This window comes from Lactuca saligna, chromosome 1 (genome assembly GCF_052625555.1).
Source record: "Lactuca saligna cultivar CGN05327 chromosome 1, ASM5262555v1, whole genome shotgun sequence".
Lineage (NCBI taxonomy): Eukaryota > Viridiplantae > Streptophyta > Magnoliopsida > Asterales > Asteraceae > Lactuca > Lactuca saligna.
In genome coordinates, this window is record NC_136417.1 from 23,585,001 (window position 1) to 23,594,700 (window position 9,700).

The 9,700-nt window shown below is 35.2% G+C and overlaps 2 long non-coding RNA genes across 4 annotated transcripts; both read left to right on the forward strand.

The window, feature by feature from the left end:
- The first annotated feature begins 409 nt into the window (after positions 1 to 409).
- On the forward strand, positions 410 to 1,301 carry LOC145048731 (uncharacterized). Its single transcript, XR_013683034.1, has 2 exons — positions 410 to 712; positions 988 to 1,301. It is a non-coding gene; the product is annotated as an uncharacterized LOC145048731 (long non-coding RNA).
- Positions 1,302 to 6,463: 5,162 nt separating this feature from the next.
- Positions 6,464 to 9,090, forward strand: LOC145028816 (uncharacterized). Of its 3 annotated transcripts, none has more exons than XR_013676199.1 (3): positions 6,464 to 7,470; positions 7,558 to 7,657; positions 7,772 to 9,090. It is a non-coding gene; the product is annotated as an uncharacterized LOC145028816 (long non-coding RNA). The 3 variants fall into 3 exon arrangements; XR_013676203.1 differs by having other exon boundaries at positions 8,699 to 9,090; XR_013676196.1 differs by having other exon boundaries at positions 7,558 to 9,090.
- Positions 9,091 to 9,700: the final 610 nt, after the last annotated feature.

Below are 9,700 nucleotides of genomic sequence, written 5' to 3' on the forward strand. Positions count from 1 at the left end.
ACAAGATTAATGATAATAACGTGCAAACTTCCAAAATTTGGATTAAATTTTCCACTTGCCATCACCAAAAATTGATCCCGCTTTCTCCAAAATGCGGCTCCGTTTAGAAATCTTCGATTAATCCCGCCACCCCAAAATTAGGATTAGGTTTCCCTCCCGTTCTCTCAAATATTATCAATTTGTGTCTCTCGTTCGTCCTTTCGCCACTTCTTCCCCATCGCAGACGTCGCCCCTCCGCCCCTCCACTTTGTCTATCGCTATCGTCAATTCAACATCCACCACCAATGCACCTCTCCACTACGCCCTGCCTCGCTGGAAACCCCTTATCATTCCATCTCTCCGCCGCCGCCTCCACCACCGATTGAGGTAGAAAAAGCTCACCGGAACCCCCCCCCCCCCCCCCCCCCCCCCCAACGCTTCGCCTCGTTTCTCTTTCCTGATATCACAAGGTACCTCCACGTTATATCCTTATTTTCATGTATTTCTTCATCTATTCATGGTTTTATTATATGAGGCTATGGCAACCAGTTTTAGTGGTTTGGGGCTGAGCTATCACGAAAATAATGTGAGAGATCAATCTAGCACATGGTTGTTTAGTGGATGATTTCAAAGGCGGAATAGTTTGAGACCTATTTTGGGTGTTGAAAATATTTGCTTAACGTGATTCTTCATCAAGAAGCAATGAGATATTGCCAAAGAATGATGATACATGGTAATTTAGTTACTACTATCTGCTTTCACTATTAGTTTTTTTTTCCTGTGATGGTGGATCTCATTTAAGCATTGTACGTATTGTTCGTCTCATTAAACATATAATTTCTTAATTTAACTTTGCTTTGCCTTAGCAACTTTGTCATTTCGTTGACAAGTGTTAGTTTTGTTTATCTGTGATTTTGTATGTATATATACTGTGTGTAAGTGAATTTCAATAAGCATTTTTCTATATATACTTTTATGGTCTGATTCCAAAATATAGTTGATTAACAGGTTTCAGGAAGAAAAGCTTGTCTGACATTTGCTTTTAAAGTATACTAAAGAAGCAAGGTCATTATATGAGAGGTAAGTGCTAAGTACTTTCGTTAATGGCAACATTCCTTCTATTGATGGTTCCTGCAGGAATTGGAACTCTCTTGAAAAGCTAACAATAATTGCTCATTTAAAGTATATGTCAATGTTATTGGCAATCTTTATATTTCACTCATTGTATTGATATTAACTACTTTTGAGATAGTTTTAGTCATGTGTACACAAAGGTGTTGTAATTTTAATTATCTTTTTTATGAAATCAAACTTCTGTATGATTCTTGGGGTACCTCGGCTAAGGGGATTTCAATGGAAAATGGATAAGCTTGTATATAGAGATAAGTTATGGATATACCCACATAAGCAATATAGTATTAGTTAATTCACAATGTCAGTTTACATAAATTTGACATAGGTAATCATGGTACTTGTATTTATAATTTAACTTGTCATTGAATCAGACTCTATTATCTAATTTAACTGTACTTCATTATCGATTTTGTAGTCGTGATTGTATTTGTATGAATTGTATTATGTTGTAATTAAGTTACTTTTATGAAAAACATTACGTAAATGCAAAGTACAATGTTATATCTGACAATGCTTATTACAATGTTTAATAGTTTTGTGGTTAAATAAGAGTTTTTATAAGCTGTATACCTACGGATTGTGTTGTAGGTATTTTTAGATTTTCTAGTAGTGAATGTGGTATTTGAGAAAAAATTGCAATTTTTAAAATTAAAAATAAAATAAAATAAAATGAAGTTAGCTACAGAATAGCTACGGATTTCCATAGCTATTTAGTTTCGTAGCTATCCACTTCTGTAGCTATTCTTTAGCTGTTTGGGTCCGTAGCTATTCTGTAGCTATCCATTTCCATAGCTATTTTGTAGGAAATCCGTAGCTAGTTATTTCTGTAGCTATTCCATAATAATGGTAGCTACGGAAAATTCCGTAGCTATTTTGTAACAATTCCGTAGCTAATCCGTAGCTCTAAGTTATCCACGAGCCATTATGCTATATGCATTTTTCCGTAGCAATTCTATAGCTATCCGCTTATAGCTACAGAATAGCTACGGATTGTGCTGTAGCTATTACATCAATTTTCTAGTAGTATAAGGAAATGGTATAAAGGCTTTTAAAGGGGGGAGATGCATAAAGGAAGGACATACCAGAAGATGTTGTATGCTGTCTATAACATGTTAACATATATGTAAAGTACAACATGGTATTTCTAAAAGAATCCTTATAAAGTATGGGTAGACCCAAACATATACAAAGTCATACAATATTGTGTGTAGATGATGTGAGACACATTTACACTCCCCTTTAGAGATCGAGGCTCACCGATGATAGAAAATGGGGGTTTAGGTCATGTTTAACAAAAATAAGCTAGTTTATAAACTAACTAATTGTAATTTGTTTGGTAAAACCACAAAACTAGCATATAACCTAGCTTTGATAAACTACTTTAAGATAACTTTTGATATGCTTATGGAGTTTTATAAATTTTCCAAATATGTCCTTACAAAATATATCTATTTTATATATATATATATATATATATATATATATATATATATATATATATATATATATGTATGTATGTATGTATGTATGTATGTTCGGGATTTTTATGAGTCATGCTTCTAGATCTAGGATTTTTGTGCATTTTCTCCATGTTCGAGAGAGTTTGAATGGATGGATTCCATAAAGTTGGCAACTTTATGGTCTCACTGGCCGACCTTGACCCCTGTTATTTTGAGGTCATATCTAGTATTCATAGTTTGCCTCGATTTGGTACCACTCTCGTGGCCCGCACCGAAACAGTGCTTTACCCCTAGATGTCCAGTCAATTGTTGCGCCTCAACGCATTTTGGGGAGAACCAGCTAGCTCTAGGTTCGAGTGGCATTTCACCCCTAACCACAACTCATCCGCTGATTCTTCAACATCAGTTGGTTCGGACCTCCACTTAGTCCTTGAGGTCCCTTTGAGGTTTAGTATTCCAGATCTGAGATTTGGTGGGGTTTTGGCTCATGCATGAGATTTTTGACCTTAGTTCCACTATTGTTATGACTGTGCATGGGAAAGACATGTATTAGACATGCATAACTATAAAGCAATGATTTTTATGACTTATTGGGTGTAAGGAATCCTTATAGATGAGATGAGTCTGTGGCTTAATGGATTATGGGATTAATCCATTAAGCTGTCTAAATCTGTTTGTATATAGGTCACTGTACCGGGATTATGCCTTTTCAAATTGTGAAAATAAATAGGAATTTTGGGAAAACATTCTTCAGAGGATCCCAACAACAGTTCCATAGCATAATGTTTTGCACGCCAAGCTTGTTTGTAATTTACATTGATTTCTAGCAAAGCATTCATATCCCTTGATATTTCATTAGACCTCCAAACCTTGGAACGAGTTTTTCCCATAATCTCATGCAATATAGTACCCATGACTTTTTTATTTGCATGTTTATGATTTGGGTGTATCTGTAATGACGAACATGTGTGCACGTTGTTGAAAGTCCTGATTTTAAATTCATCAGTGGGATCAATGTGTTTTGTATATAAACGCCAAGTATAGTTCTCAATTTCACAATATACCTCATAATGGTTTTTGTTAGAATGTTTGTCTTAAACTAAAACTTTTCTCTAGTTTCTTTAAGACTTGTAACGACGTAATTTTTCAAAAAAAAATTTCATTTTCAAACATAATATATATCTCATAAAACATTGACAAACTCAAATGTTAACTCAGTAAAACACATCCTAGAATCTCAATACATAAAACTCCACCAGTATGTACATATTATGTCGGCGCCTTCCCACGATCCTCGCTAGTACCTGAAACACATAACACATAACACGGTAAGCATAAATGCTTAGTGAGTTCCCCAAAATACCACATACAACACATAAGCCACTCGAGGCTATAACTCGGTAAGACCCTCCGATCAATGTGTCTCAGCAGGACCCTCTAGTCCCGTAGCTCGTTGGACCCTCCGACCCGGTTTGATCAAGGACCCTCTGGCCTCATGAGTCGTTGAACCCTCTGGTATGGTCTATATAACACATAGCATACATATAACACATTGCACATAATCACAAACATACACATACACTCCGGTCTGCACGTAGATACCACTCTAGGTAATGTATAGTGAGAAGACTCACCTCGTAAGATGTCTAGAAAACTCTCGTGCTCAAATCCCCGATCTAGCCCCCGCCTATCAAATGATAACATCTCAAATCAATAGTCTCTTTATGTTCTCATCTCTAAAGGATGGGTAGAAGACCATTCTACCCCTCCATGGCCTCTCGTGAATCAGCTAACCAAAACCCTAAGGTCCACGGAAGTCAACTCCAGTTAACTATCCTTCTTTAACCAGACTCGTCGAGTGCATTCGAGTGACTCGGTGAGTCCAGACGTGTTCACATAATCATCCTAAGGCCTCACTCGACTTGTCGAGTTAACCTCTCGATTCATCGGGTTACCACTGGTCACGAATCGTGGGGCAACCCGACTCGACTCGTCGAGTCCTCTCATGGACTCGACGAGTGTCCTCTATGGAAACACTCATTTGAAATTATGAGGTCAGATCTGTTTCTCTAACTTATAGATCTGGCCTTCTAACACCCAAAAGTCACGTAAAGGTCCAATCTTTATGCTCACGCAACACTCATATGGCTCTATTTGATGATTTAGCTCTTAATATGGGAACCAATATCCAAAACCCCAAAGGGACTGCATAAAGTTGGATGATTGGGACTCTCTGGACCTCCCAAGGTCCAGATCTAAGGTCTATTCCACATTGGGACTTCTCATGCTTCTTATTCCAACTCAAGAAAGGGTAAAGAAACCCTTGATTAAACAAGCATACACAATAAAGAAGAAAAGGGTGAATTGCTACCTCAAAGTGGAGTCTCCTTGCTTGAAAGTCATAGAACAACATCCTCTTTTTGTCCTTCTTGCTGGATCACTTCTCCTCCTTAGCAAAATCACAACAAATGGCTCAAGATGGCTCTCTCTCTCTCTCTCTCTCTCTCTCTCTCTCACTTCACACGCTCAATATGCTAGGGTTCTTTTCTCTAGGAAGGGTGGCCGCAAATGAAGGCCATAAGGATCCTTAAATAGGGCACATGCCCAAGGATTTAGGGTTCCTACCAACAACACGGACTCGTTGAGTCCATTCTCCGACTTGTCGAGTCCACTCATTAATCCGAGTCATCATTTGTGGTCCTACTTGACGAGTTAGGGCATCAACTCGTCGAGTCACTCCTCATAACTCAAAATAAATAATTATATGGTCATACATGGGAATCCGGATGTTACAAGACTCAAATCAAATATTAGTTATTGTTTGTTATCATACGTTTGACGAACAAACATATCATCATTTGGACCTAAACTGTGAAATGGTCCAGGTTCAACAATAGGATCAAGACAATAAGGTATGGGATGCATACAGTAAAAGATGTCTGAAGCTTTTTTTTTCCGTGTGTGAACTCATCTTATGACAAGCCTTGATTTGACTATTCATCATCTGACAAAGTTTTGTCGTGCAGTCTTCCAAACTCATATAAATTTTCTTCTTCCACTGTATTCACTGCCACAGTTTCTTCTTGTGGATACTGTTCAACATTATCAGATACAATGTTTTCAACATTGTATGGTACAATCTTGTCAACAACTTATGTCTGGTCGACCTTCTCTCAAACACCTCCGAATACAACACAATATCCTTTGTTTCAGAAATTATATTTCTGAGTTGATGAACATCTATTTCATCTACAATATTCGTAACATACCCATGAATCGGGTATTGAAATGACAATGATATATTACTATTGAACGCATTAGCTTTACTTTTGACCAAATCAAATAATATTCGATGGTCAAAATTTGGTGGAAGCAGTAAACCTAAGTTAGACAACTTTGGTCTGACGTAGGTGTTAATCTCATTACTGATCTGCCACCCCCCCCCCCCCCCCCCCCCCCCCCCCCCCGAACATAAAATAATGAAACTCATATTTTCTTTGAAAAAAAATTCTAACACTTAAACCGATCTAAAACTGCAAATGGATCTAAAAAATGAAAAAAAAAACATTTATATCACAAAAAACCGTTGCTAAAAGCCTTGCAACCACCCATTCTGCGAAGACTTTAAGGCCTCCACGGAGCACCGCATCACCTCCTCTGCGGAGGCTTTAATCAACATCCAAACCAATCCCTCCACGAAGGACTTAATGTTTCCACGAAGATATTTATGCGGACCAACATTACATTAATAAAAAAAGTACATAATTTAACCTTCTGCGGAGGACTCATGGTTCTGCGGAGGTCCACAGAGGTTCCTCCACGGAACGCATGTCTATATCCGAAATTTTTATTTTTCATGTCTAAGTTTTGATTTTACCCTCCATTTTTTTTTTTACTGTTGTCGGTATTGTTGATTTTGATAAGTTATGTAATTATTTAATGTTTTATACAGGGGCGGAACTAGCATAGAGCCAGGGGTAGCACGGGCTAACCCTCAGATTTGTTCAAGAACTGCAAATGTTTTTGGATGATGCTCAGGATAATACAAGGTGCTACTTCCAGATGATATAAGGTGCTACTCCTAATCTGAATTTGGAGATATTGGTCTCTATCAATGGTCAGTTCCAAACCAACGATTCAGGAATATATCGATTGAGAACTGCAACTTCCATTAAAACCAAAAGCCGAACCTAATAATCTCAAATCAATCCATCCAAATGGTAACAAAAAACTGAATTGAATATCACTTGAATTGTATGTAGTTGTTTTTTTTTTTCTTCATTTTCTTTACGAACCGGTTTCGAATACTAGTAAGAACTTTGCTATTTGACAAAATCTGTGCATATCAAGTGTTTGATGGAATGTCTGAACGAACTTCATTTCTATTATTGAATTTGTTTGCTATTTGGAAACATGTGGGCTAAGATTCTCGTTGAACATTAAAATGTCCTAATAAAAATTACATGATTAATTATAAAAAGAACTTTGAATATAATGTTTTCCTTTTATTTTGTTTTGGTAAACCAACTTATTTATATGATCTTAATTATCAGATCTACTTATTGTTTATGTATTCCGAAGGGCATTACATGAAAAAAAAAAGTCAGTGTATTGTTTTGTCTTGTTACTTATGTGGGATCTAAATTGATTTCTTTACTTTATGATACTCATCTTTCGTATCAATGACCAACATTTTACTCTGGATACCTATTAGGGAATGATAAAAAATTCAAAGTAATAATGACCATAGAATGTGATCTGCTTGTCATTTGTTCAATTGATGTAATAACAATTGCCAGCAGGTTAGAGCTCTTTTGAATAGAGTGGTATTAGCATTTGAAATAAACGAACATAACCCCTTACGACATACATTTTGAAGAAAATCTAATGAATATAAGTAAGTGACCATTATATCCATTTGATTCTTTCACCTCAACTTGGTATCATCCAGTCACATTGGAACTTCATGCTTTCTTTTGCATAGGTTTTCTCCACCTTGCAGCCTGACTGATATGATAATCAAGTTCAATGGTTTGTTGATGGCCGATGCAGATTTAGATGCAACTACATTAGCAATTAAAGAGGTAAATCTAAGGTTCTTTTTTTCTAAAGTTATCTTAAATCCAATTTGATATTTAGTATTTTTTTTAAACAAATTTTAATATGACTATGGGTTCCATGCACATATTTATGCCTAGACTTGTATTTGAGGCATCCTTTTCATGCAAACGCACCCTCTTTTCTTGATGCTTTACTGCAGGCAAGAGCTAAAAAGGGATTCAGGTAGACTTGGTCTTTTTGAATCACATTATTAAATTCATTAAGAATTTATGGGATTTTATAGTTGAAAACTTTGAAACACATATTTATATCCTCGTGTACAAAAGAGCATGTCGTTGCATTCAAAATTAATAGCTTTTTTTGTAACAAAAAATGGGTAGCTCTTCATGAGAAGATCAGAACATAAAATCTACAAGGTATCACTTTTCTTTTTAGTTCATCTTCCTATATTTATCTCCTCATAACCCGTGAAATTTTTCTGGTTAATTTGGTATTACACTTTATATTTTATCGTGAAAAAAAACATTTGTGCTAACTTTAACAAAAATTTTTGGTTCCGCCCCTGGTTTACTACAAATAGATATTTAACAAAAACTACAATGTTATTATATCATGGATAAACTATGCTTTATGCAAATTAATTAGTATTTTTCGTATTAGTAAATGAATGATTAATGGGGAACTAATATATATATATATATATATATATATATATATATATATATATATATATGTGTGTGTGTGTGTGTGTGTGTGTGTGTGTGTTTAAAAATATAGGGGTGGCAATTGGTCTGGTGGCAAGCTATGATTGCTTACATAAATATTACTTGCTACCACATCTTTGGCATTCCTTTGGGTCTGCTTTTCGGATTTGTAGCCAATTGGGGTGTAAAGGTCTGTATATTTTTATTTTACTCTTCCATGTATTACATTTACGTATATATATCACACAAGTGTTTTGTTTCACTTTCTTCTAATGAGTGGGTAAAAGTAAAACCTTGCACTATATTCAAATTTACCGAATTAATAATTGATATTTATACTAATCTTTGCGAATATGGCAGGGTATATGGGTAGGCATGATGATTGGAACTGTGATACAAACTTTACTATTGGTTTGGATTTGCTATAGAACCAACTAGGACAAAGAGGTGCTTTTCACCATATAAATTATAATCAACTTTTTAAATGTAATTTTTTTTTGGTTTTCTTTAAAAAAAAACTTAAAGGAGGATTTTATTGATGTAAATTACAAACATCAATGGCTGAAAAAAGAATTAGACAATGGTCAGGTCAAAAATAGACAATGGTTAGGTCAAAAACAGGTGGATGGAGAGCAATAAAAGGTTTAATGAAATTGAGTTCTGGTCAAAATTAGGCCGATATAGAAAAATTAAAAAGTTCAATAAAGCTAGGGATACTTCTTTGTTTTATGTGAATTAATGATTTGAGTTGAGTTGGTTTTGCTAGTAATTGCAATTTTTCTTCTCCCTTGTTTAGATTTTAGAGCTAATAAAAAAAATATGTATTCAAATTTACTATTTGTGTAATTTACTTGCTTAAATTTCTCTAAGGAATAACATTTGCATGGGTGATGATGCTCCTTATTGATGATGCATAGAATCATCGTTGGTTTCCTCGGGCCTCAATTGTTGATCTGAGACCTAGAAACCTAGTAACAATTATGGAACTTAGAACGTTTGGCCTATCTTGAGGCTTGTGCCAATGATCAACCTAGACTAAAGGAAGAGCACTCTTCCTTTAGTTTAACTTGATCATTCGCACAAACCTCAAGATAGCCCAAACGATCTATTTTCTTTAAGGATATTTTTTGATGCAATATTTTTGGTACAGCTCAATATTCGTATCAATTAATTATTTTTAACCCCATTAATAAATGCTTTTTGTACTAGTGTACGTACCTTTTATCAGGGAAATAGTATATAGGTTTTTAAAGGAAGAAGATACATAAAGGAAGGGGAGTGGACCACAAGAAGTGGTATGTTGTGTATTATATATATATATATATATATATATATATATATATATATATATATATATATATA